Here is a 17,292-nt window from a genome sequence, read left to right on the forward strand (position 1 = left end):
AGTATGAGCCCCTTTTGGTCTCCCTTTTTTAAAGTCAAGCTAGAGAGAGGAAGTGCATGTTGAAAAGACAGAGATCAGGAAATCCCTAATGTGCTCCCTCTGGGGAAGGAGCAGGAGCTCTGGCGAGCCACCCACACAAGCCAGCTCAAGGGTCCTTACCTGGAGGTCTCTGGAGAGGTGTACTTAGGAGCGGGAGCAAGAAGAGTCCTGGGGCCCTGTGCACCTGAGGGCAGAGGTTTCAGAGTCAACCCTCCCTGCACCAGACCATGTCCTCTGAGCCACAGGCAGCAGTGCTCAGGGACAAGAGGGGTCCTGGGTGCGTGGACACACAAGGAAAAGGTGACCAGTGACCATGGAGGGGCCGGTGGGGTAAAATGGAGGCTGCAACCAGGGGTCTCCACATGAGCTCAAAAGAGGAGACCCTGATCTGGAGGGTACCGGACTGTCCTGGTGAGGATTGCATTGCCCACTACTGGGGACTTGGGGGGTGGGGTGGGCACAAAAGGGCCACAGGTGAGGCAGGTTCTACCGAGATTTGAACTCGGATTGCTGGATTCAAAGTCCAGAGTGCTGACCATTACACCATAGAACCACAAGACACCAGGGCCACCGTGGGGCCACCCTTGGCCTGAGCGCACCTGGAAGAAGGGACGCCAAAGTGGGGATCAGGATATAAAAAGGGGAGGGGGACCAAAACGTTGTGCAGGTCCCACTGAGACTTGAACTCGGAAGAGTGGATTCAGAGTCCAGAGTGCTGGCCATTACTCCATGGAACCGGCTGCAGCTATGAGTCCTGCACGTCCTGATGGGGAAATGGAAGGGGGACAGGGACAGCACAGGTCTTCAGGCTACCGCCCAGGAAAAGACGAGCATGTAGCAGAGGATGGTTTCGATCCATCGACCTCTGGGTTATAGGCCCAGCACGCTTCCACTGCGCCACTCTGCTTCCCCTGGCACCACCTGGCCAGGCCCTGACTGTGATAGGTCTGGGGGTCACAGCCCCTCCAGGCCAGGGGGATGAGGATGGCAGGCTCCTGCAGGGGCCAGAATAGGGCAAGGCAAATGCTCATTTACAAATAAAGTGGACTTCTGTTTTCCCTCCTTCAACTTCTTGTGGAAAGAAATCTCTGAACTCATGTCCTTTTCTGCTGTTAAAAACAAAACCCAAAAAAGTCAAGAAACACAACAGTCACAGTCCAGAGTGTCCATGTCCCTGGGCCGTGGTGGCAGGTTCTGTAATATGGTAGTGATGGTTGGGTTTTGGACAGGAACAAAAACAATGTTTCTCCCCATCATTTGAAAATGACTCCTAATTTACACAATTATGAATAAACTGTTCTTTTAATTCTACTTCTCTTGGTCTACTTCTTTTCTGTGACCTATAAAGTTGTTTCTCCAATACAAAACTGCTTTAAAGTGTTATGACATCTTGCTGTTCATCTTTATAATTTGGAAAAAAAAAAAATAAAACCCTGCCCTTTCAAAGAAGTATGAACTATTCCCCCAAGAACATTCTGGATATAAATCATTTGAGAAAAAAAAAAAAAAATCTTTCATGTTGAACCTTTTCAAGTAAAAAGCATGTACAGAACCTGCCGTTGTAGATAGTGGTCTCCTCTTGCAAGTGAACAGAAGCATCAGGAAAGAGACACACAGCCTGAAACTGCCGAGGTCAAACTGTGAATGTCAGCCAGGATGCTCAAAGGACATGGCAGCAGGGAGCTCAATGAGCAGGGTTAGAGGAGGCTAGTGAGCACTCCACCGCTAGCCACTGCACTGGGCAGCCAGAATGCTGAGGCCAGGGAGCAGGTCCTGCCCCCCGTGAGTGCTGAGGCAGATGGAGTGGGCACCAGACAGGAGTAGTGGTCTTCCTCAGTGGAGTGTCAGCCCACCTGCCGGCAGGAGAGTGCTGAGGAGTACTCGGCCTTTCTTCCCTCCCCTCTAATCTCCTTGCCAGTGCTTCCCATTGGCTGCAGCCCCTTGGCTCTCTTGCCCTCCAGCTTCCTGGTTGGTCTCAGAGAAGAGGTGAATCTGGAAGCAAACATAAGACATCCAGAACTGTGGGGGACAACTATAACCTCAGATGTATAACCACGACCACCAAGGGCGCTGAAGGGAGAGTGAGGGTGAAGGAGGACCTGAAGTGGAGGCCTGGGCAAAGCCAGCTGTCAGGGACTTCCACAGCATTGGGGACACACCCAGGAGGGCACAAGGAGCAGCCATCAAGATGGGCTGGCAGTTGCCACAGGGGGTGAGGCTCCCTGAAATGCACCCACAGGGCTGTGCTGTGCCTGAACCTCCACCACAGGGTCTTGAGGATATTGTCCGAGCCTGATAGATCCAGGCACACGGATCAGTTAGAGACGGGAAGGTGGCCTCAGGACAAGACAGGGCAACCCCACCGAGCAGCACATTGTATGGACGCCCCGGTGCAGGGACTCGAGGATTGGTGTCAGAGAGCCTTGCTGATGACGTAAGTGCGTGGACGGACTTCCTGGAAGGGGCCCAGAATTTGAGAAGATTCAGTTCCACCGGAAAACTCGTCAAAAGGCCTCCACTGTGGAAATGGCTCAATCAGGTGGACGAGAGAACCTACAGATGTCCGTCAGACCCTTTGTCCCGCCATCCCAGTGACGGTTGCTTAACCCTCGGACCAAATCGGCCTGGGGACAAGGAAGGACGCCCTAGCGCCTGCTTACATGACTGAGCGGCCACCTGTAAACCCCAGTAGTGGTTGTGGGGGCGCGGGGGGCGACGGCCAGCCACCCGAAAGGCAGGTGACCTCGCTGATGCTTTCCCTGCAGGAGACGCGCGAGGCCACGTCGGAACGGACCCTAACTCCGGACCTGGGCTCGTGGACCCCACCGTCCCCGCAGCCCGGGCGACGCCGCTCGTGGTCACACCACGCGCGTCACAGCGAGGGCCAGGCAGCGACCCCAGGAAGGGGCGTCCGAGCCCATGTCGGGACCGTCCTGCGAGCGGGGGTACCGGGGCACAGCCAGTGAGGTCGCCCAGTCGCCGAGGAGGAGCTCGCGCCGCTGTCGGCGCCAAGCCACGTCCCCCTGGCGGGCAGGAGCCCTTTCATTCACCCCGGGCCCCCGTCACGGCCCGCGTCTGCCACCGCGCACCCGTGGACTCGCCGGCCCAGCCCGTCTCACGACCCAACCCCCACACAGGCGCCCCGCCCCGCCCGGCCGCCGCCCGTCACGTGGGCGGCCGGTCACGTGCTCCCGCGCACGCCCGTGTCGCGGCGTCCTCGCGCTGCCGCCCCACCCCTCGCAGGCGCGCGTAGTTGGCGCGTGCGCACTCGACGGTGTGGCGTTGCGGAGCGCGGCGAGGTTGCGCGCTCCCGGGGACCAGGGTCTGGCAGGGCGGCGGGGCGGGCGGCGCGGGGCGGCTGGGCCCTCGCGGCCGTGGGAAGGAACGTAGCGACTTCGGGGCGGCCACCTTCTGCCGGGGGCCGTGATGACTCAACACTCCTGCCTTCGCCACCAGAGCGGCGCGGACTCTGCTCGTCTTTACTCCCCCCACCCCCGAAGCGGGTCCGCGGCGCCAGGTCCGTGGGAGCCTCGCCCACCGCGGGTCAGGGTCCGGGAGGGCGGGGGCCAGCGCGGGGTGGGCGGGGCCTCGGCCTGTGCGCTCCGGAGCACCGTGTTGGTGAAAAACAGCTAGTTGTGGAGGTGAGGTGGATTGGAGGAAGAAAGGTGATAAGCCGCACGTTGTACAAAGCCGATAAACGCCACAGAATCCGTGCACTTAACGAAACGTTCCTCTGATCTGTGTATTTGAGGGTGCACAGGCAGGGGAAGGAGCAGAGGGAGCGGGAGAGGCAGGCTCCCCGCCGAGCAGGGAGCCCGATGCGGGGCTCGACCCCGGGGCGCCGGGGTCAGGGAGCCCGATGCGGGGCTCGACCCCGGGGCGCCAGGAGCAGGGAGCCCGATGCGGGGCTCGACCCCGGGGCGCCAGGGTCAGGGAGCCCGATGCGGGGCTCGACCCCGGGGCGCGGGATCACGACCTGAGCCGAAGGCAGACGCTTCACGGACTGGGCCACCCAGGCGCCCCTCCTCCTGCTTTTCTTTCCTTCTGCTTTCTTGCGTCCTGGTTCTCAGAATATCTTTCATTTCTGTGTTATTTCCATTATCCGTATTTTCTTAGCTATCATGATTCTTTCCTTTCATGATTTTGACCATTAGTGTTTTTGGTGTCCATTGTGATACACTTGATTTTTTGAAGTGTCTACCAGACTTCTCATTTCAGCTTTTCCTTTCAGTAACATATTTCCTTCTGGTTGTATTTGGATTTCCTGTGATCAGTATTTTAAAGTATGCATAGTTAGTCTGAACTTAAGGCAAACACTGCAACTCAAATGCATTTGAAAATTGCCCCTCTGCGGTGTTGGGCTCTGTGACGGGTATGACAGAATAACCACACAGCACATGCAGGGGCTCGTGTGAGTGCGTGGAGTTCTGACACTGGGACACCTTGCTTCCTTTAGGCCCCTTTGCTGTGCTATTACCAGTTTGAGTGTTATTTCTTCTGCAACTTGAAGATGTTGGACAGGAGGCCTCAGACCGCTAAGATGTGGTCTGCGCTGGCTCGCCGCCAGGACGACTCCTCCCGCTGTGTGCTTACGAGCGGAGCCGCACAGCACAAGCATTCGGAGACACTGAAAAGGGAAAACATCTGCTGGGATGATGGGGCTACTTGTGCAGAACATGTTCCTACATGAGCGTGCTCCCATCCGACCTACATTCATGGAATAGGACCTTTGCTCAGTTGGGACATCTGATGTTGGGGGGGGGGTGCTGCAGTCTGCTGGCTCAGTATTTCAAACCTTGCTCCCCACCCCACATGCTCCTGGTGTCTGGGGCTGGAGGACAGGACCCCTTGGGGCAGCCTCTGGCGGGGTGAGAACCTAGGCAGCCGGCCGTAGCAGAGCTAGGTGGAGCGCACTGCAGACCCCAAGAGGCGCCTCCCCCAGCTTCCTCTCCAGGCCCCCTGCGCAGGGCTGTGTTCACCTTCTACCCTGCCTCGGGGTGGCACTGGAGTGGACATCCTAGCTGAGCAAAGGACCTGTCCCCTAATGCTGCCAGCTCACCTCAGCCAGGGGTCCAACCCCAGCCATGTGACCCCATGCAGCAGGCTTCACCTCCCACCATCCTGAGTGAGAGTCTCGATGGTCACCCATGGTGGCTGGGGGTTTAATGAGTTGGTGTGTGCCAAGTGCCCAGAGCAACACCTGGCACTGTCGGGTTGAAAAGGACGGCGCCGTGGCCTAGTGCTTGCAGCAGTGGTAACAATCAGAGCCAGAGACTTGACCTGGTCGTCCCAGCTACTCCCTCCCTGTAGGAGGCAGGGACCTGGACCCGTTCATGCTTCCAACCTACCCATCTCCACTAAGGCCCCCTCAGCACACACACACCTCTCTGGTCCTGAAAACACCACCAGTGACCAAGAAACCCTTGCTCTGATTGTGGCCAGTCAGCCCAGGACAAGATGCCCAGCATCCTTAGCCTGGGGGAAATGCAGCATACCCACTAACAAGGCTGCCCTTGCCACGTGTTGGGAAGGTGGGGCAACAGGAACCCTCACACACAGTTGATGGGAACATAGAATGGTGTGGCCACTTTGGAATTCAGTTTGGTAGTTCCCTCATGTTTCTCCAAGGAGTTCCGGTTCTTTTGTTGGAGGATGGTGTTTACTGCTATTTCATGGTGCAGATGGTGTCCTGTGTCTGTGCCATCTCGGGGTGCAGAGACTGACCCACAGGGTGTCCCCAGGTCTATGCCATCTCGGGGTGCAGAGACTGACCCACGGTATCCCCATGTCTGTGCCATCTCTGGGTGCAGAGACTGACCTGTGGGGCATCCCTCTCTGTGCCATCTCAGGGTGCAGAGACTGACCCACAGGGTGTCCCCAGGTCTATGCCATCTCGGGGTGCAGAGACTGACCCACATGGTGTCCCCAGGTCTATGCCATCTTGGGGTGCAGAGACTGACCCACGGTATCCCCATGTCTGTGCCATCTCGGGGTGCAGAGACTGACCTGTGAGGCATCCCTCTCTGTGCCATCTCAGGGTGCAGAGACTGACCCACAGGGTGTCCCCAGGTCTATGTCATCTCGGGGTGCAGAGACTGACCCACAGGGTGTCCCCAGGTCTATGCCATCTCGGGGTGCAGAGACTGACCTGTGGGGCATCCCTCTCTGTGCCATCTCGGGGTGCAGAGACTGACCTGTGGGGCATCCCTCTCTGTGCCATCTCGGGGTGCAGAGACTGACCTGTGGGGCATCCCTCCCTGAGCCATATCGGGGTGCAGAGACTGACCCACAGGGTGTCCTCAGGTCTATGCCATCTCGGGGTGCAGAGACTGACCTGTGGGGCATCCCTCTCTGTGTCATCTCAGGATGCAGAGACTGACCTGTGGGGCATCCCTCTCTGTGCCATCTCGGGGTGCAGAGACTGACCTGTGGGGCATCCCTCCCTGTGCCGTATCGGGGTGCAGAGACTGACCTGTGGGGCATCCCTCCCTGTGCCATATCGGGGTGCAGAGACTGGCCCATGGGTTGTCCCTGGGTCTGTGCTGTATAGGGCTGCAGGGCCAGGAAGTACAGGAGTGTGCACTAACCCATGGATGCAGGCATGTCTATGATTGTCTGTGTGTCTCCGTGAAGGTGAGAATGAGCTCCACTCGGGCCCAGACCCATGGAGTTTCTTCTAGTCTCTCCTTGCCCCTCTGGAATTCACTCTCCAGTATCAGAAATCCTCCTTGCCCACTTTTTGAAATTAGGGTGTTTCTCTTCTTGTTACCCATTCCTTAGAGGCAGGATCTCTGTTTTCTTTATTTTTGTTTCCCAAATGAAGTGGTGTCTGTCTCCTACAGGTGTAGCTCTACACAGGTATTGTTGAATAGAAAGGGACCAGGCGTGTGCCCAGGACAGCTTTGATGTGGGCCATCAGAATGCTCTCCAGAGCATCACCTCTCTTTCGTGCACCCGTCCCAATGGCTTGCTTTCTCTTCCATGTCCCACCCCTGGCCCACGGACCTCCAGGATGAGGAGGGGTTTCATCCTGACCCTCATAAACTCAGGAAGGTTTCTGCCCAGGCCAACAAATGGCAACCAATTGGAATCAGTATTCACAATGTCACTTTCCCAAACTAACTGCATCAGGCAAGTGCTGAGAGCAATCAGGAGCTCCACTGAGGCTGAGCCCCATCAGGAGAACGTATGTGCACAGTGATTGTCCCACTGTGAGCTAGGAATGAGGCAGTTCCGGTGAAGGAACAATTCTCACTGCATGGCAGATGTCAGGGTGGCTAATGGAAGCAGGGGTCTTGCATGTGGGGGGCTGGGCGTGTGTGTGTGTGGTAGGAGGAGGGTCTCGGGGAAGGGGCTGGCTCTGTGTGAGAAGCTACTCCTCCAGGTAAGGCATGCTGCTGGCTTGCATCAGGCCTCCTGCCTTCCTTGGCCTGACAGGCAGCCTGGGTCCCCTTTGCTCTCGGTGGGCCCTTGGCATCTGGCACAGGAATGAGGCTGGGGACAGGCAACGCTTGCCGAGTGGATGTGCCAGTGAACACGCACGTGGGCGGTAAAGTAGTGCAGGATTCAGAGCCTGGCGGCGTCTCCTCTCCAGAGACGGGAGGACCAGCCGTGCCCAGGATGCTGGGAGGCCACAGGGAGCTCCAGGGATGGCTGAGCTGGGGCAACGAGGTCCCTCTGTTCAGAAGCCCCCGTCAGCTGCGCTGTTTAATTCATGTCTGTCCTACAGTCTGCGTTTTGTATGTGTTCCATGGGCACCTTTGGGGGACACCAGCGTCAGCACAGAGATTCGGAAAGGTGGCCTGGAGGAGGAGACGCAGCTGGACCTTGATGCTAAGGGCAACTGGTGTAGGGGTGGCCAGCCATGGGACCCCAGCCACTACGAGGACCCCGTGCCTTCATACCGGCCCCCAAGCAGGCCCCCTAGTGCTCTTCCCAAACTCAGATAGACATGGTTGAGAACACAGGAATGCAGGGCAACTTGTGTAGGGCCTGCCCGCCCTCTGGTCACCTTCCGACGACTGCTTTTCTGGGAGCATTGCCTTAACCAAGCAGGTAAATACACGTAGCTCCTCCGTGATGGCTTCCATGACGTGTGTGCAGGGGGCACATCCGGGCACACCCATCGACCCCCTTCCTGCCCCTGGAGTGCACAGATGGGAACGTGCCTCTCCCTGTCTCCGAAGCCCCGAGGGATGTCTGTGGAGAAGACATTTTGATGAAGGAGGCCTTAGAAACACTTCCAGGTCCAGTTCATATCCGTACATTTATCAATTTTCTTCTAAAAATTGGTATTATAAGATGTATCTCTAAAGCTCTCATTTGTTTAGGATGAAATTCAGTCAGGAATGTATGTATTATTCATCTAGAAAGCGCACTCTTTCCTAAAATCAGATGGAATTTAAAACATTTTACCAATTTTTACCTTTTAAGTGATCCAGTTATGTTTTCCAACCTTAATTAAAAGTAATTTTAAATTGAAATTACAAAGCGAGACATACTTACTAATTTTTTAATGGGAAAGGACAGAATCCTAGGAAATGGGAGTGGCTCCTGTTGGCGGTTGGTGAATGTTGTTGTGGACCTTTCTTGGTTACCAGGCAGTAAGTCAGCCCCCTCCACGGCCCGGGCACCACACTTGGCTCTCACCTCTCCTGTCGCTGCACCTCGGCCGATTCACTCTCTGCTTCCTTCCAGTAGTCAACTGGCCACCACTGATGTACGTCAGAGTCACGTGTTGATCTGTCACAGACACCTGTGTGCAGTCAGTTCTAGAACTGCAGTCGCCACGTCAGAAGGCAGGGCCCCCTTAAACTGTGCTAGATTCTAAATTACTATTTGTTAATCTTTTTAAAGATTTTATTTATTTATTTATTTGAGAGAGAGCGAGCGAGCGAGGGGAGGGGAGAGGGAGAGAGGATCCCAAGCCAACTCCCCGCTTTGTGCAGGGCTGGAGGCGAGGCTCAATCCCACGACCTGAGCTGAAATCAAGCGTCAGACGCTCAACTGACTGAGCCACCCTGGTGTCCCAGGTTGTTTCACTTTCTGATTATTCTGAATAAAGCAACTGTGAAGATTCTTGTACAGGCCATTTTGCAGGCAGAGGCTTTGCTTTCTCTTGGGTAAGTACTTAGGAGTGGAACGGCTGATTGTGTGTGTGTGTGACTTTATACAAGAAACTGACACACTGTTTCCCAAAGCGGTCGTCCCATTCTGTGTTCCCGCCAACTATGTGTAAGAGTTCCAGTTCCTTCACATCATCATCCGCACGTGGTAAGGTTGGTCTTACTGATTCTAGCCGTTCTACCCGTTAGGTGCTTGTGGTTTCAATTTGCGTTTCCCTGATGACTAAAGATGGTGCACATTTTTCACATGCTGACTGGCCATTCATCTATCTTCTCTTGTGAGGTGGCTGCTCAAGCCTCTTGCCTATTTTTTAAAATTTAGTTTTTAAAATTATGGAGTTACAGGAGTTCTTTTATGTTTTTATTTTTTATTTTTAATATTTTATTTGACACAGAGACAGAGAGATAACAAGCGGGGGGCGGGGCAGAGGGAGAGGCAGGCTCCTGGCCGAGCTGGGAGCCCGATGCGGGGCTCGATCCCAGGACTCCAGGATCATGACCCGAGCCGAAGGCAGACGCTCAACCAACTGAGCCTCCCAGGCGCCCATTTTTTTTTTTTTTTTAAGATTTATTTATTTTAGAGAGAGAGAAAGAGTTGGTGTGAGCAGCAGGGGGTGTGGGGACAGAGAGAGAGAGAAGCCGACGCCCCGCTGAGCGCAGAGCCTGACACGGGGCTCAATCTCACAACCCTAAGATCATGACTTGGGCTGAAACTGAGAGTCAGCTGCTTAACCGACTGAGCCACCCAGGTGCCCTGACATGAGGAGTTCTTTTAAATTCTATTTAGGTATTCTTGTCTGGCATATGTATTATGGATATTTTCTCGGTCTGTGGCTCATATTTTCGTATTTTTCTTAGTCTTTTGAGGATCAAAATGTAAACATTTTTCATAATTCTGGTTTTATCCACTTTTCCCTTTTACGGTTTTCACTGGGTTCTAAGACCCCAAAGGCACAAGGATCGTCTATTATGTTTTGGTGGTGGGGAGCTTCCTAGTCTTAGCTATTACGCACAGCTCTGTGACCCAGCTCAGGCTGTTCTGTGTGGCGTAAGGTGTGGTGAGTTCTCACTTGTGGTTGTTACTATTATTTGGATATCCAGTTGTCCCAGTGCTACCTGTTGGATAGACTTCCTGAAGGAAACCTCCTTCTCCACTCACAACATTCTGGACACAAAATGTGTGGGTTTCCCACACCAAGCAGTTCTCCAGTCCTCTGTGGATGCCACCTGGGCGTCCTACAATTCCACCCAGTTCTGACACCAACTGCCCAGAGTTAGTGCAGGCCCCACAGACTGTGGGCTCTGGGCCACCAGATGGCCCCCTGCTTTAGACGCCATTTGTAAGTAATGGGTCCCAGGGAACCCACACTTCTGACTCGGCTACAGATCAGGGGTTCCTAACACTCTTCTCAGGTTCAGTAATTTGCTAGAATAACTCACAAAACTCAGAGAAATATTTAGTTATGTTCACTGGTTTATTATAAAGGATATTCTAAAGGATAGAGATGAGGAGATACATAGGGTGAGGTCCAGGAGGGTCTTGAACACAGGAGCTTCTGTCCCTGTAAGTTGGGGTATATCAACCCTTCACAAACCTGGAAACTCTCTGAACCCCATAGTTTAGAGACTTTTATGGAAGTTTCATAGCAGACTATTAACTCAACCTCAAGTCTCTCTCCCAGAGGATGGGGGATGGAGCTGAACATTCCAACTTCTCATCCTGGTGACCATCCTCCATCCAGGAGCCCACTCAGAGTCACCTCATCAGAAAAAATGCTCCTATCACATAGGAAATTCCAAGGGATTTAGGAGCTCTGTGTCAGTAACTAGGGGCAGAGACCAAACACATACTTAAGTCTCACTTCCCTTCCCCTGTTAAATAACTCTGACACCTTTGTTGAAAATCAGTTGATTCCAGGAGCGCCCGGGTGGCTCAGTCGGTGAAGCGTCTGCCTTCGGCTCAGGTCATGATCCCAGGGTCCTGGGATCGAGCCCTGCATTCGGCTCCCTGCTCCCGAGGTCCTGGGATTGAGCCCCGCATCAGGCTTCTTGCTCAGCGGGGAGTCTGCTTCTTCCTCTGCCTCTGCCCCTGTTTGTGTTCTCTCTCCCTCTCTCCCTGTGTCAAATAAATAAATAAAATCTTTTTTAAAAAGTTTTAAAAAATCAATTGATTCTGTATGTGGAGGTCTATTTCTGGACCTTTTATTTTGTTCCACTGACTTGTCTATTCTTATACCAATACCACACAACTTTACTACAGCTTTGTATTCATTTGATTACTATAGCTTTATTAGCTATCTCTTATAGATTACCAAAATCTTCTCTTTAAAAGCCAAATTAGAGAAGGCATCTTTTTTTTTTTTTAAGATTTTAATTATTTTTTTGACAGAGAGAGACACAGCGAGAGAGGGAACACAAGCAGGGGGAGTGGGAGAGCGAGAGAGAGAAGCAGGCTTCCCGCCGAGCAGGGAGCCCGATGGGGGCTCGATCCCAGGACACCGGGATCATGACCCGAGCCGAAGGCAGACGCCCAATGACTGAGCCACCCAGGTGCCCTAGAGAAGGCATCTTATATTCATTTGGTGCCTATAGCTACCGCAGCTTTCTATTGATTTACATTAATACGGCCACCAACCTTTCAACCTGGTTCTCTTCCAAGCTCATTCTGATTTTCTTTGGTCCCCTGCATTTCCATATGAATATAAAAATTGGCTTGTCAATTTCTACAAAAAAGCCAGTTGAAGTTTTGATTGGGATGATACTCTATAGATCAAACAGGGCATTTAGCAAATCAATATTCAAGAATCTGTTGCTTTTGTTTAGTGATCTATACCAATATAGTTACTTAAACCAATTGAGGTGAGCTCTATATTGACGGGTACTTCTCTGTATATACCATGACAGTGGAAAAATGGCATTGGTAATTATGCTCATGGGTACCGAGAGACCCTCCGAACGCCCCTGAATGGTCAAGAAGGGCAGGTCACATCAGTAAGGTTTTGATGTCAGGTGGTTGTGATGTTGTGATTGTATTACAACGATTTGAAACTTCATGATCATATAAATTTGGATTTTTTTTTTAAAGATTTTATTTATTTTTTGACAGAGAGAGAGACAGCGAGAGAGGGAACACAAGCAGGGGGAGTGGGAGAGGGAGAAGCAGACTTCCCGCCGAGCAGGGAGCCCGATGCGGGCCTCAATCCCAGGACCCTGGGAAGGCAGACGCCCCTAAATTTGGATTTCTTTATCAAGTAGACTGCAGTTCAGTTCAGCAATGTGATGCGTGTACGAAATACCTACTGCCCGCCGGGTGCTGGGCAGACGCTGACTGAGGAACATGCCAACGGCCTCCTCCTGCCCTAGAGCCCAGGGCGTTTAAACAACCAGAACAGTGCATTCTTCTCAGAAGGCTGGGTAGCAGAGAGTTTATGGTTATATAATTTTTTACATCGTAGTACTTGTGTTTCTGAAAGAAGAAAACCAGAAAATGTGAAATTTATCATTTATTTAATTTAGTGCTTACATCCATGATAATACTTTTTAAATTTACAGTATTGATTATCAGCATGGCCATATTTTCATGAATATTCCTTATATTTTCTCTGAAAGCTTGGCCAAAATAAGAATATGTGTTTCCTTTGTGTACCCCACAGCCAAGGACGAGTTGAAAGCAGCTCCTGGCAGCCAAGTGGATGAATGGAGTTACACGATTTCCTGAGACAGACACGTATGGGCATGGCATTGATCACTCAGAAGTATAAATGGAAGTCTCCCCAGCTGGGGAGACAGGACCTAACATTACAGAAATGAAGTAACAATGGAAGGAAGGCAGCAAGAACATCACCAACCCAGAGTTCCTAAATGTTGCAGGTTACAAAATCCACACACACAGTTGCCACAGTGAGGGAACACAGGGGACCCTTGGGCCACATGGGTTTGAACCCTGTAGGTCCACTTACAGGTGGGTTTTTTTTTTTTTAAAGATTTGATTTATTTATTCATGAGAGACAGAGAGAAACAGAGGGAGAAGCAGGCTCCCAAGGAGCAGGAAGCCCGATGCGGGACTCGATCCCAGGACTCCGGGATCACGACCTGAGCCGACGGCAGACGCCTAACCATCTGAGCCACCCAGGCGCCCCAGGTGGGTTTTTTTTTTTCATTGCAGTGTAGTACCAATCTATTTTCTCTTCCTTATGATTTCACTAACAGTTTTTTATTCTAGCTTTTCTTTGGTAAGAATACAATATATACAATATATAAAACGTTTTAACATACAACTTACTGTTAATCAACCATTTATGTTATTGGTAAGGCTTCTACCAACAGTAGGCTATTAGTAAAGTTTTTGGGGAGTCAGAAGTTATACAAGTTTTCGACTGCACTGGGCGTTGGTGCCCCTAACCCTTGAGTTGTTCAAGTGCCAACTGCACTTTACGTCAAGAGGGAATTGGATTGATGGGGAGGAGGGTACCTGCGTGTAGGCAGAACTGTATGAACAAGAGTGGGGCATGGGAATAAACAGGGAAGGGGCTGTTGGGTGGGGGGGATATGGCACAGGCAAGCTGTGGGCAGAGCCCAGCAACTGGGGCAGACACACGTCCCCCACACCACTCGGGAGTAGTGAGAGGACATGGAAATTTGGGCAAGAGCTGAACAGGGAGAGCCTCCGTTTGCAGGACACGCAGACTGCTGGGTCTGGCTTTCTCCCGGTGAAGGTATTTCAGTTCAGGCAGAAATGCTGAAACATGGGGTTATAGGCTTAGGGCCACAGGACTTTCAATCACAGGTTGTAGGAGTTCGTTAAAGAAACCAGTTGCTGTGCTGGATTTTGCTCTGAATTTTTGTTTCTTAAAGCCTATCAAAATTCACAGTTATAACATTAACAAGCACCCCTTTTCACTGTGAGGGGCATGTGGAGGCGGCCCTGCTTTTGCCTCCCCAAGTGAAGTGGTGTAGAGCAGTCCGGGCTGTGCTAGCCTGGGCCGGTTACCCTCCTGGTGCCTGTGCTGCCTGAGGGTGATACGCAGGCCATCACAGCACCCGTCAAATCCCAGCACCACGAGGACAGCCCGAGTCAGTGTCTGGAAAGGCCCTTTAAGCGGGACCTGGCACAAAGCAAACACTGTATGGTGCTTGTTAACTGACACACACTTCTGACGGCGCCTTCTCCAGCGGGGCCTGCCTGACATTCCCCCTGGAAGGGCCAGGCCTCGTCTTACTCTCTTTTCCTTCTAGACTTTTCTTCCTGCTCGTTCTAATAACTACATAGCCGAGTGTTAACATCTTGAACTGTGTCTGTGGGTTCTTTTGTTTCTCATTTCAGTTCTGTCCATTTTTGCTTTGAGCATTTGAAAGTTATGTTGTTGTTGTTGTTGTTTAAAGATTTCATCTCTTTAAGTCACCTCTACACCCAGTGTGGGATCTGAACCCATAACCCCAAGATCCAGAGTCGCAAGCTCCACCGACTGAGCCAGCCAGGCACGCTGGTAGGTATGTTCTGATATGCACTGAGGATTCTTGCACTTTCCTGCTGAGCTGACCCTGTCACTACGGACCAGTCTCTCCTAACAGTCCTGACCTGAGGTGGCCCAGTCTCATGCCACTGTCACCGGTGATTGTACAAAGTGTGTTTGAATGATGCTTCTTTTTCCATCCTTGTAACTTTGGCTTGTCTTGGTCTTTAGATTGAAAGTGTGCTTTGTAAACTCTTAAGTCAGGTGGGTTTTTTTTTTTTTCCTTTTTACTCAGTTTCTGGCTTCTAATTGTAGTGTTCCATGCATTTACATTTAATACAATGATTGACACAGTTGGGTTTAAAGCCACTACCTTGTTCTATATTTGTTCTATCTGTTCTTTTTGCCTTTTTTCTTGCCTGCTATTGGACTATTCATATATTTTTTAAATTCCATTTATCTCCTCTGTTGTAGTTTTTACATACAGGTTATTATATAACATTATATATAATACATACATTTATACTTACTTAGGGGCTGAGCTAGAAAGTACAGTATAGGGCGCCTGGGTGGCTCAGTTGGTTAAGCGACTGCCTTCAGCTCAGGTCATGATCCCAGAGTCCTGGGATCGAGTCCCGCATCGGGCTCCCTGCTCTGCGGGGAGCCTGCTTCTCCCTCTCCCACTCCCCCTGCTTGTGTTCCCTCTCTCGCTGTGTCTCTCTCTGTCAAATAAATAAAATCTTAAAAAAAAAAAAAAGTACAGTATATGCCCTTCACTTGCCACAGTTCACTTTGAAATCATACAGCATTTGATCAACCACATAAGAACCTCGGAACAGTGAAATAACACTGTCTTGCTTCCTAAACTTTTGTTTCCTTGCGATCATATTTTTTTTATTTCTGAGGGTTGCATTGTCTCATCTAGCAGCCACTAGCCACGTGTGGCTATTTAAACATCCAGTTACATCAACTATAACCAAGTACAACTTTAAAGCTCAGCTCTCAGTCACCCTGGCCACACTGGCAGTGTGTGCGAGCCCCCAGGTCGTGGCTCCCGTCCTGGACATGTGCTGTGTCGGGACACTCCCAGTACATGGAGTACATGGCGGGGAATGAGCACCCACAACACATGACTACATTCTGCTTTGAGCATTCATCTGATAATCTTTTAAAGAAATTATTTAAATGTCTTTTAGAGTTACCCATGCCATCACCTGTTCAGGTGTCCTTCACTCTTTGGGGCAGATCTGGGACCCCACTGGGGTCACTTTCCTCCTGCCTGAAGGAGGTCGGTATCTTTCCGAAGGCCAGCTCTTCTGGTGACGATTTTCAGCTTTTGTTTATCTGAAAATGCCTTTTATTACAGATGTTCAAAATTAATTACGACCTTAATTTTTGAGGATATTTTTGTTAGGTATTGGATACTGGTCTCAAGGACTGTTTGACCTTTAGCATTTTGCGGATGCCATCTTTTTATTTCTGGTGCCCACTGCTCTTGATAAGTCATTCTCAATGAAGTCTCCCTGAATGTAACGTGTCTCTTAAATTTTTGTTTTTTAGGGACACCTGGGTGGTGCAGCCGGTTGAGCACCCAACTCTTGGTTTCGGCTCATGTCATCATCTGATTGTGAACTTAGGGTCATGAGATCAAGCCCCACATCAGGCTCCACACTCAGCAGGGAGTCCACTTGGGATTCTCTCTCTCCCTCTGCCCTTCTGCACCCCCCCCCACTCTCCTGCACACTCCCTCTAAAATAAACAAATAAATCTTTAAAAAAATATATTTTGTGTCCTTTTAGGACTTTTATTTTTACCTTTGGTTTTCAGAAGTCGGACTGTGATATGCCTCCAAGTGTTGTTCTTTGAATTTGTCCTCCTTGGAAACCCCAAGGGTGCTAAACTTTTTGGATCTGAGGGTCAGTGTATTCTTACCAATTTGTAAAATTCTTACACATTCTCTCTTCAAATATTTCTATTGCTCCATTTTCTTTTCCCTTCCTTCTGGACATCCAACTTTACGCACACTGGACCATTTGATCTTGTCCCACAGTTCCTAATATTCCTTTCTGTTATCTTTCTTTCTCATTCTAATTTGTTCTGTTTTCAGAGGATGGAATTTTGAGTTGAAAATCCTCTCTTTAGCTGTATCCAGTCTGGTGTTCAGAAAATTAAATGAGCTCTTCATTTCAGGTATTTTGCTTTCCCCTTTACTACTGGTGTGTGGCCCTTACTCCTAGGGTGTGGCCTTTGTGGTGTCTCAGGGCTCCCCGGGCAGCACAGAGACCCAGCACCGCCCAGTCCTACAAGGCCTCCACCCTCATGTAGCACCTGCAACTAGAAGAGGTTCAAAGAACAGTGTTAGGTCGCTATAATGAAACTTCCTCTACTTCTGTTTACTTACGTGTATGCCATTTATGAAAAACAGGGATAATACTGGTTCTGCGCCCTGCCTCACTCCAGCAATTCTCATCACCGGATATGTGAACTAGGTGTTGAGGGGAAAAAAAGCCCCAGACATATTAAGAAATAAATCTCCAGGGCGCCTGGGTGGCTCAGTCGTTAAGCGTCTGCCTTCGGCTCAGGTCATGATCCCAGGGTCCTGGGATCGAGTCCCACATCGGGCTCCCTGCTCTGCGGGAAGCCTGCTTCTCCCTCTCCCACTCCCCATGCTTGTG

General features: G+C 51.2%; 1 long non-coding RNA gene and 2 other non-coding genes across 7 annotated transcripts; 1 reads left to right on the forward strand and 2 right to left on the reverse strand.

Moving 5' to 3' along the window:
• Positions 1 to 520: 520 nt before the first annotated feature.
• Positions 521 to 592, reverse strand: TRNAQ-UUG (transfer RNA glutamine (anticodon UUG)). The gene has a single exon. It is a non-coding gene; the product is annotated as a tRNA-Gln (tRNA).
• A 282-nt stretch (positions 593 to 874) lies between these two features.
• On the reverse strand, positions 875 to 946 carry TRNAI-UAU (transfer RNA isoleucine (anticodon UAU)). Its single transcript has one exon. It is a non-coding gene; the product is annotated as a tRNA-Ile (tRNA).
• A 1,484-nt stretch (positions 947 to 2,430) lies between these two features.
• LOC123853636 (uncharacterized) lies at positions 2,431 to 16,405 on the forward strand. 5 transcript variants are annotated; one of them, XR_010408442.1, is made up of 7 exons: positions 2,431 to 3,556; positions 4,496 to 8,758; positions 8,988 to 9,161; positions 12,818 to 13,034; positions 13,148 to 13,305; positions 14,547 to 14,654; positions 16,178 to 16,405. It is a non-coding gene; the product is annotated as an uncharacterized LOC123853636 (long non-coding RNA). The 5 variants fall into 5 exon arrangements; XR_010408443.1 differs by lacking the exon at positions 4,496 to 8,758 and having other exon boundaries at positions 2,489 to 3,556; positions 16,178 to 16,400; XR_010408441.1 differs by lacking the exons at positions 4,496 to 8,758; positions 8,988 to 9,161 and having other exon boundaries at positions 2,500 to 3,556; positions 13,176 to 13,305; positions 16,178 to 16,399.
• The last annotated feature ends 887 nt before the right edge of the window (positions 16,406 to 17,292 follow it).

This window comes from Mirounga angustirostris, unplaced genomic scaffold (genome assembly GCF_029215605.1).
Source record: "Mirounga angustirostris isolate CCGP_5_RB_7025 unplaced genomic scaffold, mMirAng1.0.hap1 SCAF_17, whole genome shotgun sequence".
Taxonomy (NCBI): domain Eukaryota; kingdom Metazoa; phylum Chordata; class Mammalia; order Carnivora; family Phocidae; genus Mirounga; species Mirounga angustirostris.